Source organism: Miniopterus natalensis, chromosome 19, assembly GCF_054644295.1.
Source record: "Miniopterus natalensis isolate mMinNat1 chromosome 19, mMinNat1.hap1, whole genome shotgun sequence".
Lineage (NCBI taxonomy): Eukaryota > Metazoa > Chordata > Mammalia > Chiroptera > Miniopteridae > Miniopterus > Miniopterus natalensis.
The window spans coordinates 23,676,106-23,691,673 of NC_142099.1; positions in this window are offsets into that span (position 1 = coordinate 23,676,106).

Here is a 15,568-nt window from a genome sequence, read left to right on the forward strand (position 1 = left end):
CAGGGCCCCTGTCTCCCAGTCTCTGTGGGAGGGCAGGAGTCACTTCCATAAACACCAGTTAACAAACCCAGGTTGGTTTTGCATGGACCAGACTCCGCTTCCTGCTTTATATAATTTTTAATGTCCCTGACTTTGCTAAGGTCATCCCCCCGTTCTTCCTCCCTAGTCTCTCATCCTGTGAGAGGCACCTCTCACAGACACCAGAGAGGTGTTACCAGGCAGCCCCCTGACTCGGTGGGAGAGGGCTGTCCCCAACCTCGATTCCTGTCTTCTCATATAAATGAATTTATTCGACAGACATTGGTTGCATTATGATGAAGTCAATTTTATTAAAGCATGTACCTTTCTTAAAGAAGCTAGGCAAGCAAATCGCTACATCTGGCTGGTGAAGCACAGGCGGGCTCTCAGCTAATCTGAAGAGCAAGTTGGGTGGGGGTCCGAGGTGTTATATACAGTCCTGTCTATAGGTCTCAAAACTCTTCTGCTGAATATTTTGGTACAGATTAATTCTCAAGGTCCCTTTTTACTTTGTTGTGGCCTTCCCAGAATTCATGAGAAGCACCTGGCGATTTTATCTTACCAAGCCTAGAGACTGCTGGGTTTTCTGTTTAGGGAGTAAAACTGCCCGTTTTCCTTTCCCCTCCCTCCCTCCTTTCCTGCATTCTCTCCTTAGGGAGGCTTTTAACCATTTGTTCTCAAGTGTCCTTGGCTTGGGGAAGATAATGGCTTTTTATTTACAAGCCAGCTGCAGATTGCTGACATAATTTGGCCTTGTTTTAACTTTCCTGTCTCAGTTTCCCTGTTCCGCTTGCCTTGAAATTTGCCTAGCTTCTTATTTTCCTGTAACAGTCCTCCCTTTAAAATGCCCAGTCACTCCACAAATCGGAATGGGGCTCCGTTCTTTTTCCTACTGTCAGTAGTCACCGGATAAAATCAGTTTTCACTGCTTTAACTTATGTGTGACTGCACTGATTTTTGACAGGCCCAATATAAAAATCACAAGGGTCCTTGTAAGAGGGAGGGAGGAAGATCTGAAATGAGAAGATGCAACAACAGAAGCAGAGGTAGTGAGGCAACCGTGAGCCCAGGAATATAGGCAGCCTCTGCGGACTGGAAGGGGCAGGTGAGAAGAGCCTCAAGAAGGAATGCAGCCCTGCTGACACCTTGATTTTAGTCCAACCAGACCCTTTCCAGACTTCTGACCTTCAAAACTATAAAATAATAAATTTGTGCTTTTTTAAGCCACTAAGTTTGTGGTAACTTATTGCAACAGCAATAGGAAACTAACTATACCATCCATGCTGCTTAATGAGCCCAACAGAAGCGTGTTAATGTCACATAACAGCTAAAGATAGTATTTAGTCATCGGCATGGACTTTGGTGACCATGGACGGTCATGAACTTGTGACACACTGACATCATGACATCAACACATTTTTAAGAAATATATCTTCATGTAATTTAAAACCAAACATCGGCCTTTGGGAACATGTAGCACACACTAAATACCAGAGCCCTTGCAAAAGCCCGAGGAGAATTTCTTGCCAAGCACTTAAGTGTTAAATCATGATCATTTCTCTCAACACTTTTAACAGGGCTGATTCATTTTTACTGAAATTGTTTCATTGCTTAATTTCTAACAGAAAATTTTGAGTTATAGCATAATGTACTCTTAATGAGCTCTGCTCATAAGGGCACTATAATAAAATGATATACTGTAGACCCAATACCAGCTTCTGATGAAACCTTCCAGGGTTGCTTGTGGTTCGCTTGGTGTGCTTTCCTATCAAAGGGGAAGACTGATGGACTACCGTCCCAGGAACAGTGTAAGGAGACGAGGTGGACAAGATCGGCAACTCCACGTTACCTCTAGGCTGCAGGCCAGCTGTGATTTCTATTTGGTAATGCATCTTCCCTCTCTAGAGTTTAGAGGGACTGAAGACACTTGTATTTTATTGTTTGTTTGTTTTTAATCCTGAGAGGCAAAAATACAATCAATGCACTGCTACCGAGTTAGCCCCTTTGAGTGTCCTATTTGAGACCCAGACGTGGTAGTCATTAGGTTGTTTTATTTGCTTGCAGCAAATAAAGGAGACTGTGGATTCACATCCAAAGCTCTGTCTCCCCAAAGGGTAGGTTAACCATATACACTATTTGGCCAATTACATGTTGATTTCTTCTTTGAAGTTGGCTAAACTTACCCAGTTGGGTTCCATCAAGCTCATCCGGTTAAGGCTGCATCTGCAAAAGTGTGCTGCAGCTTAACATTTAGCAAGAATAGAATTTAGTAAGAAATGCCCAGACCTTGAGACCCTTGTCTTACCTAACACCACCATCAGTTCTTTTTGTGTTTTCTAACTTACTGATTTGATAAATTTCCATAGTTAATATTATTCAGAATAAGTATCTCGGGTCTAAGTTTGCCCAGCCCTTAAGATGGTCATTAACATTCCCCATTAATCTCATATTTCTCTAAAACTCTTACATGTGTATTTTATAATCCCTAATAATACCTCTGGCCTTTCACAAAGCAATTTCCCCAAGATATACTTAATACGGATTGTGCCAAATTCTATTCTGCTGTATTTTTGCCTGCCACAACCAGAAGATAACTTATTTTCAGGACTCTTCCTGATCTTCACCTTGGTTCAGGGATACTTAAGTATTCAAACCTATTGAACACTGCAGCAGGAGAAGTGGAAATTACATTTTTCTGGGAACTCCTCTGTTGCCACCGTTAATTCATGCTAAGAAATGGTAGAAATGGTTTCAGATTAGAGAGAGTTCATCTTTGAGACATGGGGGTCCTGTGGCTCCAACTGGGCATTTCCCTTCAAGTTATAAACTTCCTTTAGCTTAGTTTAAATTTAAATTAACTTCAACAGGAAAGTGGGTAAAGAAAAATATTATGTTTCAGCTGTAAGTTTGGAAGGGAGTTTGTTGTGTCCCTCGGCAATTTTGTAATGGCAAAATTGCATTGACTGCAAACAACCCTTCTTTCAACAGATGTGCATGATACACATGGTTTAGGAAAAGGAAACCAATTACGGTCTGAGGTCCATTTGTAATGAAGTAATGTCTCCAAAATGACCGTGGACACTCAACCTCCTTTGGTGGCAAGTCTTGCAAAAGCAACAGCTAAATGAATGGATTTCTGACTTCAATTTGTGGAGGTTTATAACCGGTGCTTCCTCTCATGAGTGCCTTAATGTTTATTAATTGAGGGCTGCATTCTAAGTTAATTAACAAGAACCCAATAAGAGAAAAACTTAGAACTGGCCAACTTCATCGTGAAACTTTGAGATGTAACAAGTCTCTAGAAGTTAAATTTCTTAAAACTGACGCTGTCTTTAAAGAAAAGCAAACCGCTCTCTTAGAGAGTCAAATTAATTTGGTTGCCTGTGATGTTTTGGGACAGTGAGGCACTGGACGACAACTTATTCTTACTAAGAAAGGGTTTGAAAATATGTCTTACCTAGACTGCTAATTTTATGCAGGGACTTTAAGGATAATAAATGTAATTAATTTTTTTAAATGTGTGGTATACATGTATGTTTCTAGGAATGGCAGACCAACCTTTGTTTGCTTCTAAAGTTTCACCAATAAGCATAATTGCTTTAGTCTTTATTATATATACTTTTTCAAGTTAAGGTAAATTTCTTCTCTCCCTTGTTTGAGGTGTGTGTGTGTGTGTGTGTGTCTGTATTGTGAATAGGTGTTAGATTTTATCAAATGATTTTCAACATCTATTAAGGTATCAAATGGTCTTCCCCACTTAATCTAATTTAATAAATTATAATAATTATTTTTCTAATGTAGAACTATCCTAACATTTCTGAGAAAAATCTATCTAGGCCATAAAGTATTATTCATTTAGTTTACTGTAGTATTCAACTTACTAATGTTTTACTTATATTTGTGCTCAATAATAAAATTGGCTTAAAATTTTCTATTGCAATTCCTGTCCAGTTTTGGTACAGGGTTTATCCTGGATTCATAAAATGAATTGAGTAGCTTTCTAGCTTTACCTAGATTCTGGGACATTTGTATAAATGGGATGTGTTTGTTGAAGGTGGGCAAAGCTTACCCATAATATTGCAGAGATCCAGGGTCTTTTAGAGTTAGATTTTTACTACCATATAAGTTTCTTATATGAATCTTGGTCTATTCAGGTTTTTTACTTGAAGGGGTGATGTTAGTAATTTATATTTTATAAAACAGTTGGCATAATGTATAGTATTCTCATAATTTAAAAAAATCTATTTAGCATCTGAAGTAACTCTTATTTTTCTTTCTTGATGTTGCTTATTTGTAGATTCCCTTTTTATTTGATGATCTTGACACTCTCGCCTACCTTTTTTATCTTAATATTAGGTTTGATTTTATTGAACAACTTTTCTTATTTCTTTAGTTTCATTTTCAATTTCATTAATTTCGTCTCCCCTCCACCCCCCAGCCCTGCCTACTTTCTTTGGATTTATTTTGTTTTACTTTACTAATTTCAATTCAATTAGTTTCTTGAATTGAAAGATTACTTGATTGCCCGGCCAGTGTGGCTCACTCAGTTGGTTGAGCGTCTTCCCATGCACAGGGAGAGTGCCGGTTCTATTCCTGGTCAGGGCACATGCCGGGTTTCAGGCTTGATCTTCAGTAAGCAGCCAGTCTATGTTTTTAAAACTTAATTAAAAAAAAAAATTACTTGATTTAATTTTGGTTTGTTTTCAAATAAATGCATTACACTAAGTCTTTTCTCTAAACACTATTTTAACTACATTCCACAGGTCTTACTTGCTTTCATTTGTTCATTCAACAAATATTCATTGAGCACCTAGTGTTCCAAGGACTGTTCTGACTGCTGGAAGACAACGGTGAGTGAAGCAGTTCTTTCTCTCATAGAACTTATAGTCAACTCTTATTTTAAATGGACTGAATAGAAAATGCCCCCTACAGAGGTAAAGTTAGATAAAAATGAGGAAAAAAGTCCTCTTTTTAAAAAAATTTGGAAGGAAATCACAGTTAGCACAGAGAACAGGAAGTGCAAAGGCCCTGAGGTAGAAACTTGCTTGACTTGCTTGTAGCAGAAGCAGGAGGCTGGAGTGGAAGCAGCACAGCCGGTGAGGAGGAAAATGGGAGAAAAGGAAAGCCGACGGGACCTGGAAGGCTGTGCTTAAGACTCTTAGGCTTTATTCCAGTTGTGATACGACACCAATGGAAGGTTGGAGCTGGGAAGCGACATGATCTCCCTCATGTTCTTAAAGTCCCTCTCTGGCTGCTCTGTGAGTAATGGGCTGGAGTGAACAAGAATCTTTCAGTCCTGAGGTGGTTCAAATTTACACCTTGGATTTTCTTAACCTCAAAGTCATTGAGCAGCGAGTTTCTATTTTCCAAATTTATCTTTTTTTTTTTTTTTTTAATTTGACAAATTTCAATATGTATTGCATTGAGGGGAGAGAATATACCGCCTATATTTCCAGGTTTATTTTATATTATTGAGATTGTTCAAATTATTTAATGAGGCTCCGAAACTTTTCATTCAAATCACAATGTCTTTCATATGCTTTGTCTTCGTGACTAGTAGATCCTGTAGAAAGGGTGTAAAGTTCTCCCTCGGCGACAATCAACGTTTCATTAAATTACTGTTAGTTGTACGTTAACATGTTTTGAGGTGACACTGTGACATGTAACAGCCCGAGGCCTCTTTTTTGGTAGAGTTTGCCATTTCCCACCAAGATTTTCTCTCCTTGGCCCCCCTTTTTTTTGGCCTTAGGTAACGTTTCATTTATACGGTTGACCTGCCATCTGGTGGCTGTTTGCTTGGCATTTATTCCCCCCTCTCCTCTTCTGTACGGATCGTGTCCGTGCCCGTTTCTGATGATGCCTCGGCCCGTGGGCAGTGGGAAGAGTATCTGGAAAAGGCCCCGCGGTTGGGAAGGATCTGGAAATGTGTGGCGGGGATACGCTCAGAACACTAGCGCACGACCACAGAACCGACAGGGAGCATACGAGCTACCTTCAAATATCAGAAGGTCCTGTGAACAGTTATTGGGACCTAAAATTTGAGAACTAAAAATGCTATTGTCTTCTTCCGAGCTCTTCGTTCCATAGGCCAGAGAAGTTGTCTCAGGGAGATTAAAGCTGAGTTAGTCTTATTCTTTGTAGCTATAGGTAAGTAGTCTTAGTGCCCCATAAATAAGAAGTTTCTAGTAATTAGAGTGCTTTAAAAATGGGCTCTCACAGGTTGAATGGCGCTCCCTAAAATGATAGGTGAGAAACCGGCCCGGAACATGCATGGTGCCAAAGAACTATGGATATACGTGATCTATGAATGTCCAGGGACTTATGTTGGGGGTGTTGATCTCAAAAAGTCACATACTAGCCCTAGCAGGATTGGCTCAGTGGTTAGAGTGTTGGCCTGCGGACTGAAGGGTCCCGGGTTCGATTCCAGCCAAGGGCACGTACCTCTGTTGCAGGCTCCATCAGGGCGCATGTGGAGGCAACCAATGGATGAGTCTCTCTCACATCGATGCTTCTCTCTCTCTCCCTCCCTCCCCCTCCGCTCTCTCTGAAAAACAATGGAAACTTCAGGTGAGGATTACAGAAAAAAAAGGAGTCACATACTATATGATTTCATAGCCATAACATTCATGAAATGACAAAATTATAGAGATGAAAATCTTGTGGTTGCCAGAGGTTAGGGGCAATAGGAGAGAGAGGGGTTGTGACTATGAAAGAGAAGCACCGGGGAGGCCCTGGGGTGATGGAATAGTCTGTATCTTTGTGTTGGTGGTTACACAAATCAACACACGTGAGACAATGGCACAGAACACACATGAGGAAAATGTCAATTACCTAATTTTGATATTTTGCTATGTTAATAATTACTATAATTTTATTTATATAAAGCACTATTGTACTATAGTTACATAGAGTTGAATAAAATGTGACCACAGGGGCAAACTAGATGTAGGGTACACAGTCTTCCCTGTATAACCTTTACAACTTCCTCTGAACTCGTAATTATTTCAAAAGAAGTGATGACGAATTTGACAGCCGTTTGGTTTGGAGGGGCTTTGCTTAGTCATGCTTTCTAATGATGTAGCATCGCCTTCTGGGACATCTGGTTGAAATTTGAATGAATTACCACTAGATGACACCATAGGTTGCGTAGCCAAGCCATCGCAGCGTTCTCCGAGGGTTTGAAGTTCATTTAAACCTCTATTGTTTTCAAAGACATATTTTAGAATAAAAAGATGAACTTTAGAGTCAGACAAAATTGGACTCTGTTGATCTTAAATTTTACTTTTAATTATATCTTAAACCTCAGATTTTTTTTTTTAATTTGGGGGCCAGTTACAAAAAGCGTTTAGTTTAAAAAAAAAAGAAAAAAAGCACACGTGTAAGGATTTCCTTGGAGGTGCTAAACTTTGTGGCCAGGATTAAAGATGAGGGACGGTGGAAACATCACTGAAGAACTCAGAGGTGTGAATCCTGTGTGAAGCTGCAAAGCAGCTTTAGATGAAAGGTATCTGCTCGAGCCTTCCCTAGTTGTTACAAACATCTAGGGGCGCTTTTAATCCAAGTCACCCCACACCCTCTTTTTTCTTGAAGGTGCACCTGTTTCCCCTGGTCTTGGAGTTGAAGAGCCTTGTGAGGTGACAAATATATTCCAACCTCAGAACCTTTGTTCTTGTTACCCTTTCCTGGAAAAATCTCTTCCCCCGTGTCCATAGCGTCCTGGCTCTTACTTTACATAAGTCTCTAAAATGTCATCTACGCACGGATGTCTTCCCCGAGGCACCCTATCAGGCACAGCACACCCCTCCCCAGGCCCCGTATTTCTCTAGCCATGTTCTCTGTCCCCTCACCCCCGGTACTTATATCACATTATGGTATTTTTTCCCCAAGGTAGGAACTTAGTTTATTTTATTCACTCCTCCCATCCACCCAGATCAGTGCAAACACTTGTTTGTGAGATAAATGGGCAATTAAGAGAGATACATAGCTGTGCATATAGTACGTGCTCAATAAATCCTAATTTCTAGGGCTCCTGGGTCTTCTATGTTGCTAGTAAGCCTGTTCCTGGTATCGTCTTCTGACATCTAAAAGTCTATAAGCAAAACATGGCTGTTTGAAGCTCTTAACAGCTTAGTATTTAAAACTCGATGGCTTTCCAAGGGATTTTTAATTTTACTTTTTCCATCAGCGTCCAGCCCCTCTGTGCCCTCTCCCCCCCCCCCCCCAGTCTCCACACTGTCGTCCGTGTCCCTGAGCTCTCAGGGCTGCCTGCCTGCTCTCTATCTATGAGTCTGTCCCTATTTTGCTTGGTAGTTCAATGAATTTTTATAATGAAGTCATATATTTTTTAAATAGCATATTTTTACAGGGCCAAAATATCAGAACACAGGGTAATTACTAGCCAGTGAAACTTGTATATTTATAAAAGAGTTATAACTTTAATTAAATTTTTATATTAGTTTTACTTTCTGCCAGTAAAAACCAAAACATTTGGGTCTGCATTTTCTTATAAAAAGCTAAAAAGTGTTTCTTCATAAAAATAGGTATAAATCAGCAGTAATATTATTTTCTTCTCATGTAAGCAGTATTACAACAATGATACTTCATAATATCAAAATAATAATTTAGTAACCCATGGACACAGAAAACAGCATGGGGAAGGCCTGGGGATGTGGCGGATGCGAGGTGGAGGGGACCAATAGGGGGAAAAGGGGAACATCTGTAATACTTTCAACAATAAAGATAAATTTTTTAAAAATTTAAAAAATAATAAGAAGTAATAGTTTAGTGCTCATGTTTAATCGCTAGCCTCATCAGCACTTTCTTACTGTATGTTGAGAAAATTATATCTTCAGTCATACAATTTTGTTATCTCCTTAAGTCAAGTCATATGTACACCGAGAAGGTGAATTAACTAAAAATAAATAAATAAACAAACAAATAAATAAATAATAAGTAAATAAGGGCATGATTGATATTCAAAGCAAAACATTATTCACAATTCTACAATTCCAAAAAGTTCTGAAAATCCAAAGTTTTCTCTAACCTATAAAATTGTAGAGAAACACTCCTGGAATGGCCAAATAAGCAGCTCTGAAAACCAGCTCCACTCTAACAGCGGTGGCAGTGCTGGCAAAAACCGATTTTTTCAGGACTCTGAAGGAGGACCTCAGGCTTGGGGTGACACAGGGAGCTTTTAGGGGGAGCGGCCACAACTCAACGGGAAATTCACGAGCGGCCCAACTTTAAAAAGGGCAAACTATTTGAATAGCTCTCCAAAAGAGATATAGAAAATAAGTCTGAGAAAAGCTGTTGGACATCATCAGCCATCGGGGAAGTGCAAATTAGGATCCCGGCGAAATACCACTTCGCAGGCCCGGAGCCGGCTGCAACATAAAAGATAGAACCAGTGCGGGCCGGGAGGGGACATGGAGCCTCCCGCGCTGCTGCTGGGGCTGTAAAGCGGTGCAAACTTTGGGAAACAGTTTTTCACTTCCTCAGAAACCTTAACCGGGGTCACCACATGACCGGGCAACTCTATGCTTAGATGAGTCCTCACATCTTCTCACACGAAACTTGTCCCTGATGGTCCACACTAGCATTACTCATAATAACAAAAAAGGGGACGACCTCAATGTCCATCATCTGGTGAATGGGTAAACAAAATGACATGTCCATACCGTGAAATATTATTCAGCAACGAAAAGGAAAGAGGTACTGATATTGAGAGATGCTAAAACACGGATGACCCTGGGAAACGTTATGCTAAGTTAAAGAAGCCCGACACAAAAACACACACAATGGATATCTGTATATATATAATTCTGATTATATGAAGCGTCCGGAATAGGCGAATCCATCAAGACAGAAAGTGGATTAGCGATTGCCAGGAGCAAAGGCAGGGAGAAATGGGGTGTGATGAAAATATTCTAAACTTAGATAGTGGTGATGGTTGTACACTTTAAAATGGTGAATTTCATCGTATGTGAATTATATCTCAATAGCCTGTTTTAAAGAGTAAAAGAAAAAATCTGACTTAAACTCATTTGATAGCAAAATTGTTCTCTGTCTTTATGCCATGAGCGTGAGTATACATTTCCTGCAGAAACATTAATGCATTTCTTTATCAGGCACTGTCCTGGACCCTGCTAGAGGGGTTACGTATCACAAAATGTGATACCTGTTTACCATTCTGAAGTGCAAGGAAATTGGAATCTTAAGTCTGAAACACGTCTGGTTCCAGGGGTATTTGAATAACAGATATGAACCTGGATTATTATTGATAATCACTCGCATAATAATAAATACTGAGCTTCAATTTTACTTCCTCTCTTGCAGCCCAAGCCCAGGGTGAACAGATGCATGTTCAATGAAAAGGCTAGTGTGGGGTTCTGTGGCCTGAAAGCCCTCCTAGCCGCTTAGAGGAGAAAGGGAATATCTACGGTCTCTGCAGGTCTGAAGGTGGTTTGTAAACTCGGTTTGGTACTTAATTCACAGGATTCACAGTTCTCAGAGTTCTTTATTGATACGTCTACCGTCTCCCACCTTCAGTTATGGCCACAAAGAAATGTTACCACCTCCAAGAGGTGCTCAGTTCTTTTCTTTTTTTTTCTAAACACTTTTTATAATGGAACCAAAAAGTTAAAAGAAAAACAAAAATAAACAAAGCCAAACAAACACACACCTGGACAATGTGTCCTTTCTGATGTAAAAATCACCATCATCAGTAAGAAGACTAAGATTTCTCTTAATGAATCACTGGTGGGGTGAAACCTGAACCAATGAAATACTGTAAGTCAATGTTCCTTCCCTATTAGAAACACAGGCACTGTCATATACACATCAACACTAACAAAACAGCATGTGGGTCTCTGGTAATTCTTAACGGATTATGAGTAGTTCTTGGTCTACAGTTTTGAAAATACTAGATTGAGGTTTAATGACAAATACAAAAATTCCAACAAAAGGAGACCTATTTTTTTAGTTTGCCCCTTGTTGGGAATTGACAGATATAAAGGACCCCTGAAAATACACTTAAACCCAAGTGCTTTGGGTACCACATACCTAGGCCAGTGGTCCCCAAAGTGGTCCCTGGAACAGCAGCGTCAGCATCACCTGCACAGTTGTTAGAAGTGCAGATTCTTGGGCCTGCCACAAACCTACTGAGTCAGAAACTCCAGTCAGGCTGTGACAGCATTGTTTTAGCAAGGCCTCCACATGCTTCTGGTGCATGCTAAACTTTGAGAACTTCTGGCCTGTGCAGATGTCCCACATATCCCAAATCCATTCGGAAAATGCTTTATATAACATTCCCCCTTAACAAAGTCATGCTGCACATTAACTGCATATTAAAGGCTCTGAGCAGGCCTGCAGTAAAGGAAACATGAAAGCGTAGGAACTCAGAAGGACGAAAGCAAGGGCATTACAGTGTGTTCAGGGGCAGTTGGCCGCTTTCCTGGAGATACAACTTCAGTGTGTAGAGACCAAATCTGTTTTTCCTTTAAGCAGAGCAATAAAAATTATTTTTTTAATGATGATTTCTGTTCTCTTTTTGCCTTGCTAGACCTCTATTGGTCTCTATGTAGGGCACATCTGTGCCTAGAATGAGGTATGGTGAACGGCTCTGGTCCCCAGAGGGACCACACATGGCTTGGCAGCCTCTCTCCCTGGGAGCAGCTTGGTTTTAGCCTGCCATTTTCCATAAAAGAAAAGCAGGGATGTGAGCCCAACCAGGGACAAGTTGCAAAAACTCAGAAGCTGTCACAGATGGGGTTCATTAGAAATATTCTAAAAAGGCCAAAGGAAGCCAAGAGTAGAACATTCTCTCTCTTGTTCTCTCTCATTCTTTGTGTGATATTCTTTCTTTGTTACAGTACAGCAAATTCATCCTTTGCCTCTTAAACATCTGTTTTAAACTAAGAAAGCGATTTTTAAAAACATACATTTTTTTAAAATTGATTTTAAAGAGAGAGGAAGGAAGAGGGAGAGAGAGAGAAACATTGATGTGAGAGAGAAATGTCGATCGTCTGCCTCCCCACTCACCCCAACTGGGGAATCGAACCCACAACCTGGGTATGTATCCTGACCAGAAATCAAACTGGTGACCTTTTGGTGCACAGGACAACACTCAACCCACTGAGCCACACAGACCGGGGCAAGGAGCTTGGAAGTCACCACTCCATCCTAACAACAAGTAAAAAGCTAAACAGACTGAAAAGTCAGTAATTCTTGGGTCTGTAAGAGAAGCGAGGCCATAGAGCAAACCATGACCCCCAAACTGGAAAGACCGGCAGGTGAATTCAGAGAATCTCAACTTATTAGAGCAGAAACCCAGGAGCTGAAACCTCCATGGAAAACACTGTCAAGGTACAAACACCAGGACTGTAATTGAAGAATTGCTGGAGGCTCAGATTGGACAAGATTTAGAGTTAAAAACTACAAGGGGACCCAGTCCTAGATGAGCCCCCATACTTTCGTGAGTTTTACTTCGGGCTTCCAGCAAAGGGAAGGGAAAAGGGAGCATTTTGAAATACACCAGAATACTCCATTATTTTTTAAAAATATATATTTTTATTGATTTTAGAGAGAGATGAAAGGAGAGGGAGAGAGAGAAACATTGATGTGAGAAAGAAACATTGATCGGCTGCCTCCTGCGCACCCCCTAATGGGGATCGAGCCCACAACAGGGGCATATGCCCTGATCAGAAATTGAACTGACCACCTCTGGGTGCGTGGGACAACGCTCCACCCCTGAGCCACACAGGCCAGAGCGAGCACTCTGTTTTTAACAAGGCCTGTCCTCAGGGGAAACTAGTTACCCAGAGCCTAACCTGCTGGGGCCTTATCAGAGGCTAACTGACCCAGGGGAAGGGAAATGCCCAAGTCCAGCCCACTCTAACCATCCTGTCCCATATAACTCTGTGTGGGGGGGTGGGGGGGTGGGGGGGGTTAAAGAAACACTTGTGAGGTTCACTGTCCAGAGGCAAAGGCTCACTAAAAGAGAGACCTAATCACAGGATTACTGAGTGCTTCCCGCCCCCCACCTCTTACCATCTCATAACTAAAGGCCTATTTACGCAGTTCCTTTTACCAAGTACATCATGCCTGGCTACAAGCAAAACTTAAATATATAATAGAAGTAAAAAACAAAACAAAACAAACTGCTTGAAGATACAGAGCAAGCAGAATCAAATATGGCAGGGATGTTGGACCCATCAGACCAGAAATTTAAAACAAGTGTGATTAATATGTGAAGGGTGCTAATAGATAAAGTAGACAGCCTACAAGAATAGATGGACAATGTAAGCAGAGAAATGAAAATCCTAAGACAGAATCAAAAAGAAATGTCAGAGATCAAAATTACTGCAACGAAAATGAAGACCACCTTTGATGGGTTCGTTGGTAGACTGGACGTGCTGAGGAAAGAATCTTTGAGCTTGAGGATGTCTCAATAGAAATATCCAAAATGGAAAAGCAAAGAGAACAAAGACTGAAAAATATATATAACAGAATTGTCAACAACCGTGGGGCAACTACAAAAGATAAAACATACCTGTAATGGGAATACCAGGACAAGAAAGAAATAGAAGAAATACTTGAATTAATAATAATTGAGAATTATGCCCAAATTAATGTCAGATACCAAACTGCAGATTCAGTAAATTCAGAGAACACCAAGCAGGAAAAATGCCAAAAACCCCACACTAACCCTAGGGATATTGTTGTTTTTTTAATAAAAAAAGCCTCAAGGAAGCCAGAATGGGGGAAATTCCTACCTATAGAGCAACAAAGATAAGAATTTTATCTGCCTTCTCAGAAACCATGCAAACAGGAGAGTGGAATGAAAGTGTGTTTTAGTGTTAAAAGAAAAAAATGTAACACACTGTGGAATGATGAAATGTAAGCTGCCCACCGTAATGTTTTGAGGTTTCCGCAATGGTGAAGTTCGGGGTCAATTCTGAGTGACCCGGCTGAAAAGGCACACTGCCACTTACAGACAGGCGAGGAGAGTTTCCGCTCCGGCTCTTTATACCAGTTGCCACAGGCACTTCATAAAATTACTCTCCAGAGGTGGGACTGTGTTTAAATTTTATCTCCAGGGTATGCTCTACTTTACTGGAAGAAAAATCATATTTTACCAGTTTTGTAAGATTTCTGTCTTAGTAAGGCTATGCTAACTGCTATTTTCAAAGAAAATAACCCTGGCTGGTGTGGCTCAGTTGGTTGGAGCGTCATCCCAGACACCAAAAGGTTGCGGGTTCAATTCCCAGTCAGGGCGCATGGCCGGTTGGGGGCTCAGTCCCCAGTAGGGGGTGTGCAGGAGGCAGCTGATTGATATTTCTCTCTCACATCAATGTTCCTCTCTCTCCCTCCCTCTCTAGTTCTTTCTCTCTAAAATCAATTTTAAAAACATATTTAAAAAAGAAATTATGAAAAAGACAAGAGTGATAATGAAAGGTAACTTTCCCCGAATGTTCACTATGTAGCTAGTATTATTCCAAGTGCTTTTTATGCACTAGCCCACACGGATTACTACAACATCCTTCTAAAACAGGTATTATTGGCACAGAGAGGTTAAATAATTTACCAATTCACACAGCTAGAGATGGGCAGAACCAAGATCTGAGTAACTTTATTACAGTAATTTTCATATAATATTCTTCCTATCCACAGGGGCAGTTTTCAACAGCTTTTCAAAATTTACAGTAGATCACCAATGAGATTATGAATTCACATTGCTCTTAGTTCACAGTATAAATACCTCATCTATCTTACCTCATCTAGGTGTTATTTTGTTTATTATTGCCAAATATGCCCACATATTAGATACCATGTAGTATACTTAGATTTATAAAAATTTATAAAGTGTCCTATTATATCTGGATTTGCATTCCAATTTTTACATGCCTGTCCCTATTTTATGATTATGTAAGTTAACAGTCCAAATCATAGGAAACCTACCCAAGTCTGCTCCTAATTCCCTGATTAATGATGAATTGGTCAGAACCTCTACATGGTTCCTTTTCCCAAAGTTTAAAATCAAGGTGTGAAGCCTTGCTTATTAAATTCACGCAGGCAAAGTATTTATGATAAAGGTTGACACTGTAATTGCAGTTCTGGGTTTTCATGTTTTTAAAATATATATCGTTTTCTTTTCTTTAATTAGGTGTTTGTTAATGTCTAAAAAAGCAAGTTAAGGGGGCGGGGGGGAAATCCAGGTTACATATGAGAAAAAAATAGTCTCATTCTGACCTGGGACAGAAGTTTATGATCTGATGCTCGACTTGATAGATTTTAATGAGTTTAAGAGCCCCTTCTGTGAACCTAACCTCTTGTCTCTCAGCCCTGGGAGAAACTTAATAAACTTTTACCATGAGTCCCTCAAAGAGTAATGATCGTAGACTACACTACTTTATTTTCTTACCTAATCTAACTATAAGAATATAAGGTTTCTACTTTCCTATTGAATGTCTCTATCAGGAGATAAAACATTCAATTGATTTCTCAGAGAACTTTTCCCTTGTAGCAAGCCTGAAATAAAAGTTTGACTCTC